Source organism: Salvia miltiorrhiza, chromosome 1 (genome assembly GCF_028751815.1).
Source record: "Salvia miltiorrhiza cultivar Shanhuang (shh) chromosome 1, IMPLAD_Smil_shh, whole genome shotgun sequence".
NCBI lineage: Eukaryota > Viridiplantae > Streptophyta > Magnoliopsida > Lamiales > Lamiaceae > Salvia > Salvia miltiorrhiza.
The window spans coordinates 28,589,073-28,602,595 of record NC_080387.1 but is presented as its reverse complement, the minus strand read 5'-3'; the positions used below and the strand labels follow the sequence as shown (position 1 = coordinate 28,602,595).

The 13,523-nt window shown below is 38.0% G+C and overlaps 3 long non-coding RNA genes across 3 annotated transcripts; 1 reads left to right on the top strand and 2 right to left on the bottom strand.

The window, feature by feature from the left end:
- Window positions 1–427: 427 nt before the first annotated feature.
- Window positions 428–1,421, top strand: LOC131018451 (uncharacterized). Its single transcript, XR_009100077.1, has 2 exons — window positions 428–890; window positions 1,192–1,421. It is a non-coding gene; the product is annotated as an uncharacterized LOC131018451 (long non-coding RNA).
- A 2,700-nt stretch (window positions 1,422–4,121) lies between these two features.
- LOC131018448 (uncharacterized) lies at window positions 4,122–5,186 on the bottom strand. Its single transcript, XR_009100076.1, has 2 exons — window positions 5,031–5,186; window positions 4,122–4,406 (listed from the first exon to the last, which is right to left on the bottom strand). It is a non-coding gene; the product is annotated as an uncharacterized LOC131018448 (long non-coding RNA).
- Window positions 5,187–11,579: 6,393 nt separating this feature from the next.
- LOC131018442 (uncharacterized) lies at window positions 11,580–12,601 on the bottom strand. The gene is made up of 2 exons (XR_009100075.1): window positions 12,514–12,601; window positions 11,580–11,889 (listed from the first exon to the last, which is right to left on the bottom strand). It is a non-coding gene; the product is annotated as an uncharacterized LOC131018442 (long non-coding RNA).
- Between the last annotated feature and the right edge of the window lie 922 nt (window positions 12,602–13,523).

Sequence of the window (13,523 nt, the reverse complement as noted above, 5' to 3'; positions counted from 1 at the left end):
TCAAGATCCTGAAGAATTATTACCGTTCCAATAATTTTGATCCACATAAATTTTATTTGTCAAATCTTCTCCCTATATTCACTCCCCTACACAATGCTCTCTTTACCACTCATGTACACCTACCCTACTGCAGCCCCCCCCCCCCCCCCCCCCCACCAAACTTCAATCTTAAGCCACTTTATAGTTTACACCATGCCTAAGGCAGGCTGCTGTCAAATCCCCCAACACTCATATGTTATTTCAAAGATTTACAACAACAAGCTTTTCTTCACTCACTCCTCACCAACTTATCTTCGCAAGTCTTGTGAAAAGTGCATCCATCAAGTTTACTCTCACCTCTCACCACAAACTCAGCAGCTGATCAATTTTTGGCATTCCAACCATAACAATAACGAACCAGCAAACTCCCTTCTACAGGTATCTGCCTCTGAACTCCAAGTTTCAACTGTTTTTCCCAAGCACTATTTTGAATCACCCACACGCGCATTCGTTCCACCAATTCATATATATAGGGGAGGGATCCATAGAGAATACCACCCTACTAGAGAATGAAGAATAATTCCCTAGCGTTAGATCAATCACATCCTACGGATCAGATAAAACCGAATTATAAAAAAAATGCGTTTTTAAATACTGAATTAATTACTCCCGGAAGAGAAAGGGTTTAAAGGGAATTTTACACATCAGTAAATCTTGAATATTCAATGGAATCCCTATTTTCACTCGTCCACTTCTCCTATTCACGGTTAATCTAGAGGAAATTAGAATCTCAAAAGACAAAAATCAAATCTTCAGCCACCGTTCGTTTTCGTAGAAACAATATTGACGAATCGAAGAAAATTTGGAGAAAAACTTCGTCTTTGCTGCGGAACAAAAGAAGATCGAAGAAGGTGAGTTCGATTTTTATTTTACTTGAACAAGGTAAAATCTTTGAAAAACAGTAAAGATCGAAGCTTTATATGAGTATCTAGTTTACCGATCTGTTAAATCATTGAGTTATTAAACTATAATCGTTGTTCATTTACTGATATTTGAATTTAGGGTTTGAATTCAGGGCTTCGGAAGTCGATGTTCGTAAAAGTCGACAACTTGATATCTTTATTCGTTTTGTTGGTGTTTTTTATTCATAATTATAATATCTTTATTCATTTTTGTATTCTGAAATTATTCTACTTGCTGCTTATAATTCAGATCTTGACAGAAGCAGAAATCTTGAAGCAGCTGCAATGGTCGATGGAATCGACGAAGGATAGTTCTACTTGCGCTACTTGAGTTGAGGAGAGTTATGTAGCATTTTAGTGTGCTGCATTAGGTTGTAAAATTACTGAAAGATTATTCAAATTTTAACCCAATTTGATTTTACTATGTTTGTTCATTGTTATGTTGGTTTGTTCTTATTAATGTTCTGAATATCATATTCACATTCTTGAGTAATTTTGAATATGTTTGTGAAAGATTTTGTTGAGGAAACGCCAATAGAAACTTAGAATAAGAAAATAGTGTTCTCTTCAATAAAAATTACATTATGCTCATCAAAAAATTTAAATTATTCATTACATATTATATTTCTGAATAATATAATTGATATTTGATTGAGAATCATAAAAATATTTAACATAAATTTTTTCGAATAAGCTTAATAAACTTTCGAACATCCAAATAAAATATTAGAATGAATAATATAATTGATATTTGATTGAGAATCATAAAAATATTTAACATCAAAAATTTGCAAATAAGCTTAATAAACTTTCGAACATCCAAATAAAATATTAGAATGAATAATATAATTGATATTTGATTGAGAATCATAAAAATATTTAACATTAAAAATTTTCGAATAACATCCAAATAAAATATTAGAATGAATAATATAATTGATATTTGATTGAGAATCATACGAACATTCAAATAAAATATTAGAATTTTTTTTACTGCTATAAACTAAAATAATTAACACGAAACATTTTGAATAAAGGTACAAAAAATAAGTTATGTTAAATCTGCATACAATCTGTGTACATATATACATATATGAAGCATGTTTGAGAAGAGAAGTAGAACCCCAAAGCTTGAATTTTTATTCTTTGTTTCTGAACTTGCTACGTCGAGTCGGGTTGCTGTTTTTGGGTGTGAGCAGGGACGGAGCCAGGGGGGGCTAGAAAACCCCCCAAATTTTGATTTTTTTTTTTTTTTAATATATATACATAAAGAAACGAAAATTATAACGTCCTATATAAAGAAACGAAGAGGTGAATTTTCATAATTTTGATCATAATTTAGTGGGTTGTGATCATAATTTGTTTGATTATTTTAGTGGGTTTTAATTTATATCTTTTGGTTCAGTGGGTTTATTAATTTTGATTAATTTAATTTCCTATCTTTGATTATTTTATTAATTTCAATTAATTTAATTTGATAGAAAATGGAACGTTTTTTTTCTAAAAAACGTAGAGGTGAATCTTCAAGTGGTTCAATTACACCTTTTATTGGAGCAAATGTAGAAGTTGAAGAGAATGTGGAAACAGAAACAAATTTTAATGAATATGTTCGTGATCCGGGATTAAGCTATGTAATGTATTGAACTTTTTTAGCTATGTTATTTCAAATGTACTAGAACTATATTATCTATGAAAATGTTGTTTATTATTATTATTATTATTATTATTATTATTATTATAAAAATGTCTAAAATGTACTGAATGTTCCAAGTTCAGCCCCCCCAATAAAATTCCTGGCTCCGTCCCTGGGTGTGAGTCGAGTCGGGGTGGTGGCTGGACTAGGCTGAGATTTCGCAGAGGGAGGCCGTGGCGCGGCGGCCCTGCCGCTGTCGTCCGGCCACGGACGGAGGGAGAGCAGGGTAGAGAGGGAGGAAGCGGCGCTCTCGCCGTTTCCAAGGAGGAAGACGTCGCGGATAGTGTGAGGTGTGGGATTTGGCTGTGAGAGAGTCGGAGACGGCGTCGCCTGATCTACAGGCGGCGGCCGGAGATTCAAGGGAGAAGAGCAGACCGACGGTGGTTGACTTCAGCTGCTACGGCCGCTAGGGTCTGTAGATAGGGGGAAGGGTGAGGGAGATGGCCGACCTCGGCACTTCGTCGGAGGGGGAGCCGCGGCGGTCGGGAATTCGAAAGGGGCGGCGAACTGGTGAAGCACCGAGAAAGAGAGAGAGAGAGAGAGAGAGAGAGGTGCCAGCTTGTGTGTGAGTGAGCGGACGAAAATGGGGTGGGTTGAGGAAGAAGGGTTGAGGGCTTTGGGCCATTTCTTTAGGCCGATTTCTTTTATTAAAATGTTTGGGCCTCATCTTTTAAATGGTTTGAGCTAAGTTTATTTTAAGTGTTTGGGCCCTATTATTTATTTAACATGGACTCAGTTTTAATTAATAGTTGGGCCTTCATTTATTTAAAATTTTGGGCTGCCTTCTATTAATTAAATGGACTACACTTATATTAATTAATTGGACTATTAATTAGTTTAATTAATTATTATTTTAAAAAGAATAATTTTGCATAATATTATTGTATTATTATGAAATGCATATTTTAAGTAATTACTTATCACATGTTAAGCATGACATGTCATTGCATTTGCATCATGCAATAAAAGTGTTTATGACTTAAATTGGTTTTAATTAAATCCAATTATTAAATAAAGTCGAGCAAAGATATTGTTGGTGTCTTTGGCTCAACGAATTTTAGTTTTTAAATATTTATGATTAAATTTTGAAAATTCGGCGTGATGAATCAGGAATGTTTAGCACAGTCACTAAGACATGTTAAGTTAGCTTCACGAGACCTGTTAAGAAAAGAATTTCTCGTGGGCTTTGTGGACCAATGGGATTAGCGCTGATTTCTCAAGACAGGTTTCTATGTGTATGATCTTCAGGCTTTGCCTAATCAGGTGGGCTTACTTTCCAAATGTATAAAGTATGATTGAGTTATTAAGCTCTAAATATTTCAATGAAATGCAAACTGTTTATTAAATGATATGCAAACTGTTTATCCAATAAAATGTTTATGTGCACTCTGCTCTGTTTAAGGCTCACAAAGTTAATCAATTGAGGTTTTCTGTCACACCCCAATTCTTGAAGGAATAAATATAATCGAGGTATAAATAATTCATAGAAATAAACAAGGGAAATACCTTGTTAAAACCCGAAATAGGATAGAAAGTCGGGCTATGCCCCTTTGGATCACAAGTTTTGTTTCATGCTTCTGACAACCGACATTCATTGGCATAAATTTAGTAGTGAAGAGTCTAAGCTCGGTCAGGTATATCATTTGAAATTTAACATGAAGATCTTAAGTTGGGAAAACAAAAGATTGATATGAGTAATTGCTACAGCGGAAGTCTAACATAGGAATTTAACTCTAGCCTCAGCTCCGTCCCGTCAGCACCGGCCAGCCAACCTGAAAACATTTGAAAGTATTTTTGGGCTAAGTATTAATGTACTTAGTGGGCATGCATTTTCTGAAACATCTCATATTTTAATAAAGACAGTTTATCCAATCATACTTGACATGACTTAGAAGGTTTTAAATTGAAAGAAGTACTTCTAAGCATGTTAAAACATTTTCTTTTATTTGTGCGCACATGTCACACTCCCTTTCTGTTACTCGCTGTGATCCCGGACCTTTTAGCCACCGACGGATCTCTGTCTCCCGCTTACTTGAACTGAGGGCGTAACCCAGACAAGTTTACTTTGACCTCGGGACGCTACCCAGGCAGGCCTGATATTTCTCATGCTCCGGAACACATCCAGCCGAGCACCCTTATAACGCCTCTGGTTAGAGCCCGATGGAGATCAACCCACCGAGTCAACTAACAAGTGTACACAATTCTCAAACAACGTATTAGGTCATAAGAGAATCTCAATTGATTAACTGCGCGAGCCTTAAACAGAGCAGAGTGCACATAAACATTTTATTGGATAAACAGTTTTCATTACATTAAATAAACAATTTGCATTTCATTGAAACATTTAGAGCTTAATAACTCAATCATACTTTGTACATTTGGAAAGTAATGCCCACCTGGATAGGCAAAGCCTGAAGATCATACACATAAAAACCTGTCTTGGGAAAGCAGCGCTAATCCCCCTGGTCACAAAGCCTACAAGAAATTCTATTCTTAATAGGTCTCGTGAAGCTAATCTTAAATCATGGTGTAGTGCTTATTATTCTATGATTCACTTAGCCGGGTTTTTAATGAATAAATAATTAAAAACATTTCTCTTGAGTTAAGAACACCAACAATATTCTTACTCGACTTTCTTTAATAATTGGAATTATAATTAAAACCAATTAAATCATAAATTCTCTTATTGCAAAATATAATACAATTTCATGTCTTGCTTAACATATAATAAGTAATTTACTTAAAATATGCACATAATAATAATTTAATATTATTATGAAAACTAGTCTTTGAAATAAATTAATTAAACTAATTAATAGTTCAATTAATTAAAATAGGGAAGCCATTTAAATAGATTAAATAGAGCCCATGCTTAAATAAATAATAACCCATATAAATTTAAAAGATGAGGCCCAACTCAATAAAATAGGAATGGCCCAGACTGAATAAAATAAATCGGGCCCAGCTAAATAAAATTAAAAATCGGCCCAAGCTTATAAAAATCGCAGCCCAAATCTATTTAAAAAAATCGGCCCATCACTAATAAAAATCGGCCCAAGTCCCTCAAAGCCCAACCCCCTTCCCTTCTTCTCCCCCCTTCAGCCGCTACGCACACACACTCACAACCTTACGCAGCTTTCTCTCTCCAAGGCTCCGCCTCTCTTTCTCCCTCGAATCTCCTCCGGCGGACGACGGCAACCATCGCCGATCACGCCGCCGCCCCTTGACTCTCCTCTCCCTCAACTCTCTCAACTGCCGGCACAAGGCGCAGCAGGCGCAACTGCCGCGGAGCGCCGCCGTCTCCGGCGTCCTCGCAGCAGATCCGCCGCCTTCTTCCCCGGTGATAGCAGCCGCCGCCTGGCCTCCCTCGTTCTCAGTCAGACGGTAGCATCAAGGCCACCGCCGACCGAAGACCCTCCCCTTTTTTTTTCTCGCTTGACTCCGGCAGACAGCAGCAGTTCACAACCGCCGCCGTCACCTCCCTGACTCAACTCACTCATAGTTCGCTCTCTCTGTGAGAACAGAGCACAACACCCAACCCTCGCATCTCTCTCTCTCTTGGTCGAACAGCGGCGAAAAACGCCCGCCACCGCCGTCATCCCCTTCCCAACTCACAGCCATCTCCGACCTCCGGCATCAACTGACGACCCCCGACTCCAATCGCACACAACCCACTCCAAAATTGAAGATAAATTTAAGGCTTCAAAACTCATTTTATTCTATTTTCATTTAATCAGGCTTCATATATATATGTATATATGTACACAGATCATGAATGCATATATGTTTTCGTATAACAGTTATTGTAGATGAATGTGTGTATGGGTGTGATTCTTGATTGGGCAGCCGAAGTTTGTGTGTTCTGAAATAAATGGAGAATACTATAAAAACAAGTAGTGAAGTTTTTAAAAGATGAAACCTTGTGATGGTTCTTTGAGTTGGCTGAGGCTTCAGTGATCTGCAAAGCATTTCCAAAGCATTTCTTGAATTGATTGTTGTGGGTTGGAAGATGGAAGCATCAACCCAGCTATGTAAGTTGCGAAAAGGTGGGTGTAGTGGGTATGGGAGTAGGTGGGTGTAGTGGGTATGGGAGTAGGTGGATATTGAATTAAATAAAATAAAATAAAAAGTCTTTCGGGTTGTACTATGAAAACTGTAATAATCTTCAGGGTTTACTAATTAAAAGCTCGTGAAAATGCTTGAATGCTAAATTAAATAAATATGCAATGCATATAAATTCAATAACTAAATTTACAAATGTTTTTGTAAATCATTTTTGTTGGAATTAAAAATAAATTTTTTTTTTTCATTCCGGCGTGAATCATCTTAAATCTAAGTTTAAAATAAATTCTAAATTTAGCTCGGGAAACGGGGTATTACATTCCTCCCTCCTTAAAAAAAATTCCGTCCTCGGAATTGCATATCTGATAATCTAGCTGGGGATACTAGTCTTTTATTTCATTAATCTCTTTCGTGGCCTTTTCCATCCTGTGATGGTTCCACTACATGACGAGAACAATATTATTGCCTCGTAAAACTTGAACTTTGCGATCAAGTATCTGGACTGATTTCTCTTCATAACTTAGGTCCTGACTAGGACTACTTTATCTGGCTTAATCAAATGCTTTGGATTAAACACATACTTTCTTAACTGAGAGACATGAAACACATTGTGTATGTCTCCAATACTGGGTGGCAATGCCAACCTATAGGCTACAGGGCCTATCTTATCTAGGATCTCAAAAAGTCCTATATAACGGGGTTGTAACTTGCCCCTCTTTCTGAAACGTATAACTCCCTTTGAGGGAGAAACTTTGAGGAAAACTCGATCTCCAACATTGAATTCTAACTCCGATCGGCGTTTATCGGCGTAAGACTTTTGTCTATCTCGAGCTTCTTTGATTCTTTGCTTGATGTGGTCGACCTTCTCAACCATCTGTTGGACCAGTTCAGGACCTAACAGCTTTCTTTCACCCACTTCATCTTAGTAAAGTGGTGAACTACATTTTCGGCCATACAAGGCCTCATCTGGATTATTCCAAATGTTGCTTGATAACTGTTGTTATAAGCAAATTCTACGAGAGATAACAAATCCCCCCAACTTCCACCTTTGTCTGCAACAATCGTTCGTAACATAACTTCTAGAATCTGAATCGTTCTTTCTGACTGCCCGTCAGTCTGAGGGTGGTACGCTGTGCTGAAGTTCAGCAGAGTGCCCATGGCTTCTTGCAAACTTTTCCAGAAACGCGATGTGAATCTGGTGTCACGATCTGACGTGATAGATACAGGTACACCGTGAAGGCGTACTATCTCTTTGACATATAACTTTGCAAGTTTCACCAATCCAAATGTCATTTGAATTGGCAGAAATCGTGCTGACTTTGATAATCGACCCACTACAACGTTATATCTCTTTTCATTCCTGTTCATCAGAAAATTTTCTTTAAATTCTGGTGCATCTTTGTACTGCCTGGGTGTGCAGTGTATGGAGTATCATGAGCCTCGCTCATAATCGCGTTCTTTAACTCTTCTTTGTGTGGCACTCACAATCTTTCACCAACCATAAGTGCGTTATCATTTACTTCAGTGAATCCTTTCGTTTTATTCGTTCTTGCAGCGAGACGCGTCTTCTCCAAGAACAAATCTTCTCTTTGTGCTTGCACAATTCTTTCTCTCAAATCAGGTTTAGCTGTCAGTGCAGCTACACAACCCGATATTGAATCTGGGGAATAAACAATCTCTAAACTGAGTGAGGCGAACTCACGAATCAGCTCATTCTGTTGGGTAATGAAATACCCTAGCTTAGCCTTCGTCTTTCGACTCAGGGCGTCAGCTACTACATTCGCTTTTCCTGGATAGTAACTGATGGTGCAATCGTAATCCTTTACTAATTCGAGCCATCTTCATTGTCTCATGTTCAAATCCTTTTTCTCGAAGAAGTACTTTAAACTCTTATGATCTGTAAAGATCTCACACTTAACTCCATAGAGGTAGTGTCTCTAAATCTTCAGTGCGTGCACAACGGCTGCTAGTTCTAAATCATGAGTTGGGTAGTTCAGCTCATGGGGCTTCAATTGACGAGACGTATGCTATCACTTTCTGATTTTGCATCAACACGCAACCCAATCCTAGTTTCGAGGCATCAGTGTACACCTCAAATTCTTCATTCTCTTCTGGTATTGCTAACACTGATGCAGTAGTCAGCCTAGTCTTGAGCTACTTAAAACTTTGTTTACAAGCTTCGGACCAAACATACTTAGTCCCTTTTCTTAAAAGTCGAGTCATTGGCCTAGCCAATTTCGAGAATCTTTCGATGAACCTTATATTGTAACCTGCTGAACCGAGAAAACTTTTGATCTTATTGACATTTGATGGTGCCTTCCATTCCTTGACTGCTTCGACCTTGGCGGGGTCTACTTTGATTCCTTCAGTCGACACTATGTGACCGAGAAACATAACTTCCTTTAACCAAAATTCACACTTGTTGAATTTGGTAAACCATTTCTCAATGCGCAGGGTTTTGAGTACGATGCGTAAGTGCTCTTCATGTTGTTCTTCGGTCTTAGAGTATACGAGGATGTCGTCGTTAAACACTAAGACAAAACTATCGAGATACTGATGGAAAACTCTGTTCATTAAGTCCATGAAAACTGCTGGGGCATTCGTTAAATCTAAGGGCATCACTGTGAACTCATAAAGTCTATAACGCGTTTGAAACGCTGTCTTTGGAATGTCTTCTCTTTTCATCTTGAGTTGATGGTAACCAGATCTTAGGTCAATCTTGGAAAACATACTGGCTCCTCTCAACTGATTTAATAGGTCGTCTATCCTCGGAAGAGGATATCTATTCTTATGAGCTTGCTTCAACTTCTTATAATCAATACACATACTTAGTGTATCATCTTTTCTTTGACATCTTGAATTAGTGCTCCCCATAGTGACATACTATGTTGCATGAAACTAGGTCTGGTGAAAATTTGGTAATTCATTGGGAAAAATATCTTTGTACTCTCAAATCTGTTGAACTTCCTTAATTGTTTCCTTCGTCCTAACTCACCTTCTCAGATTGACTAGGGAATTCTAACATCAAACTTTTCTCATCGTCTTTGTAACTTTCACTTCGAGGATTAATGGCACTCCTTCTGTCCTGTAAACTCATTTTCCCATTTCCAAATGGTTATTTAATGGGGGTTTCTAAGTTTCCATTGTGGTGGCGTTCCAACTTTATTCTTGTTGTAGCTTCTGGCACTTTAGCCAAAGCATTCACTCTCTTAGCTTGAGCTTACTAGCCTTGGGGTTGGGTTATACCTTAAGTGTAGTTCTAGTGCTTTCCTTCTATTTAAGGGTTTCCTCTATTTCTTTCATTCCATTTCATTTTCTTTACCTCCCTCTTGAGGTGGTGTACATATCTTGTTTGTGCGTGAACTTTCTCCTTCTCCAATTGTTGTAGTGACTCGGTGGTGAGATTCTCGTTCATTGCTTGTTCCTTCGTAATGTCTCCCTGGTTCATTACAAAAATTGAATATCTCATGACGCGATTCATTTACGAACTTCTTTACGCATTTCTCATTATTGTCCACCATGTAGACCACATATTGACAGCTGGTTGAAACTTCATCATACTCACTATTTGCTCCAGTTCTTCGCTTGGGATTCCAAAAATCGCTTTGATTACCAAAAGACAGCTTGATACTTAGTGCATCGTTCTAATGGTTGAAAACTAATGACAAACTGAGTAATTCTAATCACTACTATACTTATCGTGATAAAAGCATATTCTATTGTGACAACTATATAGTGCGAGTCTATATATTGCGATGATGCTCTACCTCGAGATCAAAAATCTTAATTGACAATCACCAAGATCTTAGTCATGTGGGCTGGCCAGACCCAACAAAACAAATCACTCAGTCAAATGGGAGCTTCGTCCCCAATCATGTAAACTTCTTATTCATGTAAGGCTCTGGTCAAACTTCTAACTTAAAACACTTACTAACAAGTACTTCATCATCAGTTACTGATACCATGAAAGTCCATTCTATGCCGTTCTAGCAAAGCTATCACGACTAACATCATAATCATAAGCAACATAAGTTCTTATGTGAAAAACTTAATCTCACCGCTATTGAAATAGCTCAGGTGAATCCTTAGTCTTAAGGCAATGCCTCTATGTTGTAACATCTCTATGTTAAACATTTCTATCTTACCAGTCTTTACTTAAATCGATCAAGCGGTGCTATCACGATTAACATTCTCAAAGCATTCTTGGGTGGTACTCAAACAGTTTGTAAGAGGATCCACCATTCTAATCGTATAGGCAGCTAGCCTAAAACGACAACATAAAGCTTTCTCATTCGTTCATTCACTTTGAAACTTGAAACATGTTGACATTAAATGCCACATGAAACTTTTCTATTGCCGGAAAGATTCAAAGAATCTAACTCGACCATACATCTGGTATTCGTGAAAGGCTCAATAGTCCTAAACACGACTTTAACTCATCTTATCGTTAAGGGCTCGGGTAGTCCCAAACACGATACTTACTTATCTTATCGTTAAGGGCTCGGGTTGTCCCAAACACGATACTTACTGGTTACATGGGTCGGAGACCCAAAATAACAATATGAAAGCGATTAACAATTCATAACTTATAGCATATGGAAAGCGGTAAGCAATTCACATAGCATCATTCATTGAAAGCGCACACTTTTTCTTTTCTTGGAAACATTCATAACATCTGAAATACATATATGTATATTTTTGAAACTATTATCATACCTTTGTTGCGGCAGTGTGACGGCGAGCTGAGGGCTACTGACATTCTTAGAAGTCTAGAGATACTATTCTAGACTCGACATCAAAAGCTTATGGTTATCAGAAACATGAAAGAAAACTCATGCTCTGATACCATTCTAATCACACCCCAATTCTTGAAGGAATAAATATAATCGAGGTATAAATAATTCATAGAAATAAACAAGGGAAATACCTTGTTAAAACCCGAAATAGGATAGAAAGTCGGGCTATGCCCCTTTGGATCACAAGTTTTGTTTCATGCTTCTGACAACCGACATTCATTGGCATAAATTTAGTAGTGAAGAGTCTAAGCTCGGTCAGGTATATCATTTGAAATTTAACATGAAGATCTTAAGTTGGGAAAACAAAAGATTGATATGAGTAATTGCTACAGCGGAAGTCTAACATAGGAATTTAACTCTAGCCTCAGCTCCGTCCCGTCAGCACCGGCCAGCCAACCTGAAAACATTTGAAAGTATTTTTGGGCTAAGTATTAATGTACTTAGTGGGCATGCATTTTCTGAAACATCTCATATTTTAATAAAGACAGTTTATCCAATCATACTTGACATGACTTAGAAGGTTTTAAATTGAAAGAAGTACTTCTAAGCATGTTAAAACATTTTCTTTTATTTGTGCGCACATGTCACACTCCCTTTCTGTTACTCGCTGTGATCCCGGACCTTTTAGCCACCGACGGATCTCTGTCTCCCGCTTACTTGAACTGAGGGCGTAACCCAGACAAGTTTACTTTGACCTCGGGACGCTACCCAGGCAGGCCTGATATTTCTCATGCTCCGGAACACATCCAGCCGAGCACCCTTATAACGCCTCTGGTTAGAGCCCGATGGAGATCAACCCACCGAGTCAACTAACAAGTGTACACAATTCTCAAACAACGTATTAGGTCATAAGAGAATCTCAATTGATTAACTGCGCGAGCCTTAAACAGAGCAGAGTGCACATAAACATTTTATTGGATAAACAGTTTTCATTACATTAAATAAACAATTTGCATTTCATTGAAACATTTAGAGCTTAATAACTCAATCATACTTTGTACATTTGGAAAGTAATGCCCACCTGGATAGGCAAAGCCTGAAGATCATACACATAAAAACCTGTCTTGGGAAAGCAGCGCTAATCCCCCTGGTCACAAAGCCTACAAGAAATTCTATTCTTAATAGGTCTCGTGAAGCTAATCTTAAATCATGGTGTAGTGCTTATTATTCTATGATTCACTTAGCCGGGTTTTTAATGAATAAATAATTAAAAACATTTCTCTTGAGTTAAGAACACCAACAATATTCTTACTCGACTTTCTTTAATAATTGGAATTATAATTAAAACCAATTAAATCATAAATTCTCTTATTGCAAAATATAATACAATTTCATGTCTTGCTTAACATATAATAAGTAATTTACTTAAAATATGCACATAATAATAATTTAATATTATTATGAAAACTAGTCTTTGAAATAAATTAATTAAACTAATTAATAGTTCAATTAATTAAAATAGGGAAGCCATTTAAATAGATTAAATAGAGCCCATGCTTAAATAAATAATAACCCATATAAATTTAAAAGATGAGGCCCAACTCAATAAAATAGGAATGGCCCAGACTGAATAAAATAAATCGGGCCCAGCTAAATAAAATTAAAAATCGGCCCAAGCTTATAAAAATCGCAGCCCAAATCTATTTAAAAAAATCGGCCCATCACTAATAAAAATCGGCCCAAGTCCCTCAAAGCCCAACCCCCTTCCCTTCTTCTCCCCCCTTCAGCCGCTACGCACACACACTCACAACCTTACGCAGCTTTCTCTCTCCAAGGCTCCGCCTCTCTTTCTCCCTCGAATCTCCTCCGGCGGACGACGGCAACCATCGCCGATCACGCCGCCGCCCCTTGACTCTCCTCTCCCTCAACTCTCTCAACTGCCGGCACAAGGCGCAGCAGGCGCAACTGCCGCGGAGCGCCGCCGTCTCCGGCGTCCTCGCAGCAGATCCGCCGCCTTCTTCCCCGGTGATAGCAGCCGCCGCCTGGCCTCCCTCGTTCTCAGTCAGACGGTAGCATCAAGGCCACCGCCGA